A 7,500-nucleotide genomic window follows, 5' to 3' on the forward strand; every position below is an offset into this window, starting at 1 on the left:
TTAAAGCACCTGGTATTCCCAGGCAGTCTCCCATCCATGTACTAACCAGGCCCAAACCTGCAAATATTCAGAGATCGGGCATTGACTCTATTTTTTGGCAAAATTATTATATACTAAGTGAAAAATGTCCAAAAAGCTTACAGCACCTGGTATTCCCAGGCGGTCTCCCATCCAAGTACTAACCAGGCCCAAACCTGCTTAGCTTCCGAGATCAGACGAGATCGGGCATAGCCAGGTTGGTATGGCCGTAAGCGAAGTCTGCTGCAAAGAGAGGGCTATTTAAAGAGCAGCCAATCTTATCGCCAGTACATTATATAAGTAGGAAAGAAAGCCCAAAAGCTTAAAAGCACCTGGTATTCCTAGGCAGTCTCTCATCAAAGTACTAACCAGGCCCAAACCTGCAAATATTCAGAGATCGGGCATTGACTCTATTTTTTGGCAAAATTATTATATACTAAGTGAAAAATGTCCAAAAAGCTTACAGCACCTGGTATTCCTAGGCAGTCTCTCATCAAAGTACTAACCAGACCTAAACCTGCTAAGATTCAGAGATCGGGCATTGACTCTTTTTTTTTTTTTTTTAATGAAAGATTATTATATAATTCGTGAAATTTTCCAAAAAGATTAAAGCACCTGGTATTCCCAGGCAGTCTCCCATCCATGTACTAACCAGGCCCAAACCTGCAAATATTCAGAGATCGGGCATTGACTCTATTTTTTGGCAAAATTATTATATACTAAGTGAAAAATGTCCAAAAAGCTTACAGCACCTGGTATTCCTAGGCAGTCTCTCATCAAAGTACTAACCAGACCTAAACCTGCTAAGATTCAGAGATCGGGCATTGACTCTTTTTTTTTTTTTTTTTTTTTTTTTTTAATGAAAGATTATTATATAATTTGTGAAATTTTTCAAAAAGATTAAAGCACCTGGTATTCCCAGGCAGTCTCCCATCCATGTACTAACCAGGCCCAAACCTGCTAAAATTCAGAGATCGGGCATTGACTCTATTTTTTGGCAAAATTATTATATACTAAGTGAAAAATTTCCAAAAAGCTTACAGCACCTGGTATTCCCAGGCGGTCTCCCATCCAAGTACTAACCAGGCCCAAACCTGCTTAGCTTCCGAGATCAGACGAGATCGGGCATAGCCAGGTTGGTTTGGCCGTAAGCGAAGTCTGCTGCAAAGAGAGGGCTATTTAAAGAGCAGCCAATCTTATCGCCAGTACATTATATAAGTAGGAAAGAAAGCCCAAAAGCTTAAAGCACCTGGTATTCCTAGGCAGTCTCTCATCAAAGTACTAACCAGGCCCAAACCTGCAAATATTCAGAGATCGGGCATTGACTCTATTTTTTGGCAAAATTATTATATACTAAGTGAAAAATGTCCAAAAAGCTTACAGCACCTGGTATTCCTAGGCAGTCTCTCATCAAAGTACTAACCAGACCTAAACCTGCTAAGATTCAGAGATCGGGCATTGACTCTTTTTTTTTTTTTTTTTTTTTTTAATGAAAGATTATTATATAATTCGTGAAATTTCCAAAAAGATTAAAGCACCTGGTATTCCCAGGCAGTCTCCCATCCATGTACTAACCAGGCCCAAACCTGCAAATATTCAGAGATCGGGCATTGACTCTATTTTTTGGCAAAATTATTATATACTAAGTGAAAAAATGTCCAAAAAGCTTACAGCACCTGGTATTCCTAGGCAGTCTCTCATCAAAGTACTAACCAGACCTAAACCTGCTAAGATTCAGAGATCGGGCATTGACTCTTTTTTTTTTTTTTTTTTTTTTTTTTTTTTTAATGAAAGATTATTATATAATTTGTGAAATTTTTCAAAAAGATTAAAGCACCTGGTATTCCCAGGCAGTCTCCCATCCATGTACTAACCAGGCCCAAACCTGCTAAAATTCAGAGATCGGGCATTGACTCTATTTTTTGGCAAAATTATTATATACTAAGTGAAAAATTTCCAAAAAGCTTACAGCACCTGGTATTCCCAGGCGGTCTCCCATCCAAGTACTAACCAGGCCCAAACCTGCTTAGCTTCCGAGATCAGACGAGATCGGGCATAGCCAGGTTGGTATGGCCGTAAGCGAAGTCTGCTGCAAAGAGAGGGCTATTTAAAGATCAGCCAATCTTATCGCCAGTACATTATATAAGTAGGAAAGAAAGCCCAAAAGCTTAAAGCACCTGGTATTCCTAGGCAGTCTCCCATCCATGTACTAACCAGGCCCAAACCTGCAAATATTCAGAGATCGGGCATAGACTCTATTTTTTGGCAAAATTATTATATAATAAGTGAAAAATGTCCAAAAAGCTTACAGCACCTGGTATTCCCAGGCGGTCTCCCATCCAAGTACTAACCAGGCCCAAACCTGCTTAGCTTCCGAGATCAGACGAGATCGGGCATAGCCAGGTTGGTATGGCCGTAAGCGAAGTCTGCTGCAAAGAGAGGGCTATTTAAAGAGCAGCCAATCTTATCGCCAGTACATTATATAAGTAGGAAAGAAAGCCCAAAAGCTTAAAGCACCTGGTATTCCTAGGCAGTCTCTCATCAAAGTACTAACCAGACCTAAACCTGCTAAGATTCAGAGATCGGGCATTGACTCTATTTTTTGGCAAAATTATTATATACTAAGTGAAAAATGTCCAAAAAGCTTACAGCACCTGGTATTAACAGGCAGTCTCCCATCCATGTACTAACCAGGCCCAAACCTGCAAATATTCAGAGATCGGGCATAGACTCTATTTTTTGGCAAAATTATTATATAATAAGTGAAAAATGTCCAAAAAGCTTACAGCACCTGGTATTCCCAGGCGGTCTCCCATCCAAGTACTAACCAGGCCCAAACCTGCAAATATTCAGAGATCGGGCATTGACTCTATTTTTTGGCAAAATTATTATATACTAAGTGAAAAATGTCCAAAAAGCTTACAGCACCTGGTATTCCTAGGCAGTCTCTCATCAAAGTACTAACCAGACCTAAACCTGCTAAGATTCAGAGATCGGGCATTGACTCTTTTTTTTTTTTTTTTTTTTTTTTTTTTTTTAATGAAAGATTATTATATAATTTGTGAAATTTTTCAAAAAGATTAAAGCACCTGGTATTCCCAGGCAGTCTCCCATCCATGTACTAACCAGGCCCAAACCTGCTAAAATTCAGAGATCGGGCATTGACTCTATTTTTTGGCAAAATTATTATATACTAAGTGAAAAATTTCCAAAAAGCTTACAGCACCTGGTATTCCCAGGCGGTCTCCCATCCAAGTACTAACCAGGCCCAAACCTGCTTAGCTTCCGAGATCAGACGAGATCGGGCATAGCCAGGTTGGTATGGCCGTAAGCGAAGTCTGCTGCAAAGAGAGGGCTATTTAAAGATCAGCCAATCTTATCGCCAGTACATTATATAAGTAGGAAAGAAAGCCCAAAAGCTTAAAGCACCTGGTATTCCTAGGCAGTCTCCCATCCATGTACTAACCAGGCCCAAACCTGCAAATATTCAGAGATCGGGCATAGACTCTATTTTTTGGCAAAATTATTATATAATAAGTGAAAAATGTCCAAAAAGCTTACAGCACCTGGTATTCCCAGGCGGTCTCCCATCCAAGTACTAACCAGGCCCAAACCTGCTTAGCTTCCGAGATCAGACGAGATCGGGCATAGCCAGGTTGGTATGGCCGTAAGCGAAGTCTGCTGCAAAGAGAGGGCTATTTAAAGAGCAGCCAATCTTATCGCCAGTACATTATATAAGTAGGAAAGAAAGCCCAAAAGCTTAAAGCACCTGGTATTCCTAGGCAGTCTCTCATCAAAGTACTAACCAGACCTAAACCTGCTAAGATTCAGAGATCGGGCATTGACTCTATTTTTTGGCAAAATTATTATATACTAAGTGAAAAATGTCCAAAAAGCTTACAGCACCTGGTATTAACAGGCAGTCTCCCATCCATGTACTAACCAGGCCCAAACCTGCAAATATTCAGAGATCGGGCATAGACTCTATTTTTTGGCAAAATTATTATATAATAAGTGAAAAATGTCCAAAAAGCTTACAGCACCTGGTATTCCCAGGCGGTCTCCCATCCAAGTACTAACCAGGCCCAAACCTGCTTAGCTTCCGAGATCAGACGAGATCGGGCATAGCCAGGTTCGTATGGCTGTAAGCGAAGTCTGCTGCAAAGAGAGGGCTATTTAAAGAGCAGCCAATCTTATCGCCAGTACATTATATAAGTAGGAAAGAAAGCCCAAAAGCTTAAAGCACCTGGTATTCCTAGGCAGTCTCTCATCAAAGTACTAACCAGACCTAAACCTGCTAAGATTCAGAGATCGGGCATTGACTCTATTTTTTGGCAAAATTATTATATACTAAGTGAAAAATGTCCAAAAAGCTTACAGCACCTGGTATTAACAGGCAGTCTCCCATCCATGTACTAACCAGGCCCAAACCTGCAAATATTCAGAGATCGGGCATTGACTCTATTTTTTGGCAAAATTATTATATACTAAATGAAAAATGTCCAAAAAGCTTACAGCACCTGGTATTCCTAGAGAGTCTCTCATCAAAGTACTAACCAGGCCCAAACCTGCAAATATTCAGAGATCGGGCATTGACTCTTTTTTTTTTTTTTTTTTTTTTTTAATGAAAGATTATTATATCATTCGTGAAATTTTCCAAAAAGATTAAAGCACCTGGTATCCCCAGGCAGTCTCCCATCCATGTACTAACCAGGCCCAAACCTGCAAATATTCAGAGATTGGGCATTGACTCTATTTTTTGGCAAAATTATTATATACTAAGTGAAAAATGTCCAAAAAGCTTACAGCACCTGGTATTCCCAGGCGGTCTCCCATCCAAGTACTAACCAGGCCCAAACCTGCTTAGCTTCCGAGATCAGACAAGATCGGGCATAGCCAGGTTGGTATGGCCGTAAGCGAAGTCTGCTGCAAAGAGAGGGCTATTTAAAGAGCAGCCAATCTTATCGCCAGTACATTATATAAGTAGGAAAGAAAGCCCAAAAGCTTAAAGCACCTGGTATTCCTAGGCAGTCTCTCATCAAAGTACTAACCAGACCTAAACCTGCTAAGATTCAGAGATCGGGCATTGACTCTTTTTTTTTTTTTTTTTTTTTTTTTAATGAAAGATTATTATATAATTCGTGAAATTTTCCAAAAAGATTAAAGCACCTGGTATTCCCAGGCAGTCTCCCATCCATGTACTAACCAGGCCCAAACCTGCAAATATTCAGAGATCGGGCATTGACTCTATTTTTTGGCAAAATTATTATATACTAAGTGAAAAATGTCCAAAAAGCTTACAGCACCTGGTATTCCTAGGCAGTCTCTCATCAAAGTACTAACCAGACCTAAACCTGCTAAGATTCAGAGATCGGGCATTGACTCTTTTTTTTTTTAATGAAAGATTATTATATAATTCGTGAAATTTTCCAAAAAGATTAAAGCACCAGGTATTCCCAGGCAGTCTCCCATCCATGTACTAACCAGGCCCAAACCTGCAAATATTCAGAGATCGGGCATTGACTCTATTTTTTGGCAAAATTATTATATACTAAGTGAAAAATGTCCAAAAAGCTTACAGCACCTGGTATTCCTAGGCAGTCTCTCATCAAAGTACTAACCGGACCTAAACCTGCTAAGATTCAGAGATCGGGCATTGACTCTTTTTTTTTTTTTTTTTTTTTTTTTTTTTAATGAAAGATTATTATATAATTCGTGAAATTTTCCAAAAAGATTAAAGCACCTGGTATTCCCAGGCAGTCTCCCATCCATGTACTAACCAGGCCCAAACCTGCAAATATTCAGAGATCGGGCATTGACTCTATTTTTTGGCAAAATTATTATATACTAAGTGAAAAATGTCCAAAAAGCTTACAGCACCTGGTATTCCCAGGCGGTCTCCCATCCAAGTACTAACCAGGCCCAAACCTGCTTAGCTTCCGAGATCAGACAAGATCGGGCATAGCCAGGTTGGTATGGCCGTAAGCGAAGTCTGCTGCAAAGAGAGGGCTATTTAAAGATCAGCCAATCTTATCGCCAGTACATTATATAAGTAGGAAAGAAAGCCCAAAAGCTTAAAGCACCTGGTATTCCTAGGCAGTCTCTCATCAAAGTACTAACCAGGCCCAAACCTGCAAATATTCAGAGATCGGGCATTGACTCTTTTTTTTTTTTTTTTTTTTTTTAATGAAAGATTATTATATAATTCGTGAAATTTTCCAAAAAGATTAAAGCACCTGGTATTCCCAGGCAGTCTCCCATCCATGTACTAACCAGGCCCAAACCTGCAAATATTCAGAGATCGGGCATTGACTCTATTTTTTGGCAAAATTATTATATACTAAGTGAAAAATGTCCAAAAAGCTTACAGCACCTGGTATTCCTAGGCAGTCTCTCATCAAAGTACTAACCAGACCTAAACCTGCTAAGATTCAGAGATCGGGCATTGACTCTTTTTTTTTTTTTAATGAAAGATTATTATATAATTCGTGAAATTTTCCAAAAAGATTAAAGCACCAGGTATTCCCAGGCAGTCTCCCATCCATGTACTAACCAGGCCCAAACCTGCAAATATTCAGAGATCGGGCATTGACTCTATTTTTTGGCAAAATTATTATATACTAAGTGAAAAATGTCCAAAAAGCTTACAGCACCTGGTATTCCCAGGCGGTCTCCCATCCAAGTACTAACCAGGCCCAAACCTGCTTAGCTTCCGAGATCAGACAAGATCGGGCATAGCCAGGTTGGTCTGGCCGTAAGCGAAGTCTGCTGCAAAGAGAGGGCTATTTAAAGAGCAGCCAATCTTATCGCCAGTACATTATATAAGTAGGAAAGAAAGCCCAAAAGCTTAAAGCACCTGGTATTCCTAGGCAGTCTCTCATCAAAGTACTAACCAGACCTAAACCTGCTAAGAATCAGAGATCGGGCATCGACTCTTTTTTTTTTTTTTTTTTTTTTTTTTTAATGAAAGATTATTATATAATTCGTGAAATTTTCCAAAAAGATTAAAGCACCTGGTATTCCTAGGCAGTCTCTCATCAAAGTACTAACCAGGCCCAAACCTGCAAATATTCAGAGATCGGGCATTGACTCTATTTTTTGGCAAAATTATTATATACTAAGTGAAAAATGTCCAAAAAGCTTACAGCACCTGGTATTCCTAGGCAGTCTCTCATCAAAGTACTAACCAGACCTAAACCTGCTAAGATTCAGAGATCGGGCATTGACTCTTTTTTTTTTTTTTTTTTTTTTTTTTTTTTTTTAATGAAAGATTATTATATAATTTGTGAAATTTTTCAAAAAGATTAAAGCACCTGGTATTCCCAGGCAGTCTCCCATCCATGTACTTACCAGGCCCAAACCTGCTAAAATTCAGAGATCGGGCATTGACTCTATTTTTTGGCAAAATTATTATATACTAAGTGAAAAATTTCCAAAAAGCTTACAGCACCTGGTATTCCCAGGCGGTCTCCCATCCAAGTA

The 7,500-nt window shown here is 39.3% G+C and overlaps 11 non-coding genes across 11 annotated transcripts in view; all 11 read right to left on the reverse strand.

Moving 5' to 3' along the window:
- Positions 1–134: 134 nt before the first annotated feature.
- On the reverse strand, positions 135–253 carry LOC113089956 (5S ribosomal RNA). Its single transcript, XR_003286754.1, has one exon. It is a non-coding gene; the product is annotated as a 5S ribosomal RNA (ribosomal RNA).
- Positions 254–1,052: 799 nt separating this feature from the next.
- LOC113089969 (5S ribosomal RNA) lies at positions 1,053–1,171 on the reverse strand. Its single transcript, XR_003286768.1, has one exon. It is a non-coding gene; the product is annotated as a 5S ribosomal RNA (ribosomal RNA).
- Positions 1,172–1,980: 809 nt separating this feature from the next.
- Positions 1,981–2,099, reverse strand: LOC113089957 (5S ribosomal RNA). Its single transcript, XR_003286755.1, has one exon. It is a non-coding gene; the product is annotated as a 5S ribosomal RNA (ribosomal RNA).
- Positions 2,100–2,320: 221 nt separating this feature from the next.
- Positions 2,321–2,439, reverse strand: LOC113089958 (5S ribosomal RNA). Its single transcript, XR_003286756.1, has one exon. It is a non-coding gene; the product is annotated as a 5S ribosomal RNA (ribosomal RNA).
- A 793-nt stretch (positions 2,440–3,232) lies between these two features.
- Positions 3,233–3,351, reverse strand: LOC113089959 (5S ribosomal RNA). Its single transcript, XR_003286757.1, has one exon. It is a non-coding gene; the product is annotated as a 5S ribosomal RNA (ribosomal RNA).
- A 221-nt stretch (positions 3,352–3,572) lies between these two features.
- Positions 3,573–3,691, reverse strand: LOC113089960 (5S ribosomal RNA). The gene has a single exon (XR_003286758.1). It is a non-coding gene; the product is annotated as a 5S ribosomal RNA (ribosomal RNA).
- Positions 3,692–4,049: 358 nt separating this feature from the next.
- On the reverse strand, positions 4,050–4,168 carry LOC113089975 (5S ribosomal RNA). Its single transcript, XR_003286774.1, has one exon. It is a non-coding gene; the product is annotated as a 5S ribosomal RNA (ribosomal RNA).
- Positions 4,169–4,817: 649 nt separating this feature from the next.
- LOC113089971 (5S ribosomal RNA) lies at positions 4,818–4,936 on the reverse strand. Its single transcript, XR_003286770.1, has one exon. It is a non-coding gene; the product is annotated as a 5S ribosomal RNA (ribosomal RNA).
- Positions 4,937–5,886: 950 nt separating this feature from the next.
- On the reverse strand, positions 5,887–6,005 carry LOC113089973 (5S ribosomal RNA). Its single transcript, XR_003286772.1, has one exon. It is a non-coding gene; the product is annotated as a 5S ribosomal RNA (ribosomal RNA).
- A 654-nt stretch (positions 6,006–6,659) lies between these two features.
- LOC113089977 (5S ribosomal RNA) lies at positions 6,660–6,778 on the reverse strand. Its single transcript, XR_003286776.1, has one exon. It is a non-coding gene; the product is annotated as a 5S ribosomal RNA (ribosomal RNA).
- Positions 6,779–7,456: 678 nt separating this feature from the next.
- LOC113089962 (5S ribosomal RNA) overlaps positions 7,457–7,500 on the reverse strand; it is a 119-nt gene continuing 75 nt past the window's right edge. Inside the window, exon 1 of the ribosomal RNA XR_003286760.1 lies at positions 7,457–7,500. This exon is cut by the window's right edge and continues 75 nt beyond it. This is a non-coding gene — a ribosomal RNA (5S ribosomal RNA).

The sequence above is a fragment of the Carassius auratus genome, unplaced genomic scaffold (genome assembly GCF_003368295.1).
Source record: "Carassius auratus strain Wakin unplaced genomic scaffold, ASM336829v1 scaf_tig00051561, whole genome shotgun sequence".
NCBI lineage: Eukaryota > Metazoa > Chordata > Actinopteri > Cypriniformes > Cyprinidae > Carassius > Carassius auratus.